The sequence below is a fragment of the Octopus bimaculoides genome, chromosome 21, assembly GCF_001194135.2.
Source record: "Octopus bimaculoides isolate UCB-OBI-ISO-001 chromosome 21, ASM119413v2, whole genome shotgun sequence".
Classification (NCBI taxonomy): domain Eukaryota; kingdom Metazoa; phylum Mollusca; class Cephalopoda; order Octopoda; family Octopodidae; genus Octopus; species Octopus bimaculoides.
Window position 1 is genome coordinate 20,607,678 of NC_069001.1, and position 1,068 is coordinate 20,608,745.

At 49.3% G+C, this 1,068-nt stretch overlaps 1 protein-coding gene across 2 annotated transcripts in view; it reads right to left on the reverse strand.

The window, feature by feature from the left end:
• LOC106879984 (dehydrogenase/reductase SDR family member 6) overlaps positions 1-1,068 on the reverse strand; it is an 89,963-nt gene that overhangs the window by 55,296 nt on the left and 33,599 nt on the right. The window lies entirely within an intron of this gene.

The following is a 1,068-nucleotide window of genomic DNA, read 5'->3' on the forward strand; positions in this document are numbered from 1 at the left end:
GTGCCAGAGGATGTAGAGCAGGCTGTGGCTGCAGTATGCCGTCTGAGTGACTCAGAGTTGAGGAGATTGCATACCATGCATCACATGGGAGTGGACAGGACGTTGTTCCTAGCCAGGAAAGTCGACTCCGATGTAACAAGACGGGGCGTGCAGAGAGTGGTTAGCAGCTGTGACAGGTGCCAGTCCATCGACCCTGCTCCGGGCGTACATGAGGCGGGAAGTATTTCAGTGGACCACAACTGGAGACGACTGGTAGTGAACATAACACACTACCGGCAAGGGACGTACTTCTCAATAGTTGACTGCAGACCGGGGCGGTTGGCTATATGGAGGGAGATGAAGACGGGGACCGCAGAGGAAATCGTGAGAGTACTAAATGAGATATTCCTGGAACGAGGCCCCATGGATGAGATGCTTCTGAATAATGGCACTGCATTTCGGAGGTGCTGAAAGAAATACTTGATGGGTGACAGGTCAGCCGCTTCTTCAGGGCGGCATACCAGCCAAGTGGAAATGGAGTGGTGGAAAGGCATCATCGTACCATCAAGACCATGGCAGAAAGGGGCCACATTTCACCAATTGAGGCTGTATTTTGGTACAATATGTCACCCAGGTCAGGACAGGCTGAGGAGTCGGTGCCACACAGGGCAATATTCAAGTACGAGTGGAGGCATTCGTGTACTGCATCAATGTGACACGGGGGAGAGGAAGATCACGCCTTCGTGCAGGTCGGAGAAGAATTTTGGGTAAAACCTCCAAATGCACGGTGTACATCACGATGGGGAAAGGGAACAATAACCTCCATCAATTCAAAGAACAACGTCTCTGTCGATGATATGTCACGCCATGTTTTGGATGTGCGGAAGATTGTCAATGCCTAAGTCAACAGGTAAGATTGTCAATGGGTCAACAGGTAAGATTGTCAATGGGTCAACAGGTAAGATTGTCAATGCCTAAGTCAACAGGTAAGATTGTCAATGCCTAAGTCAACAGGTAAGATTGTCAATGCCTAAGTCAACAGGTAAGATTGTCAATGCCTAAGTCAACAGGTAAGATTGTCAATGCCTA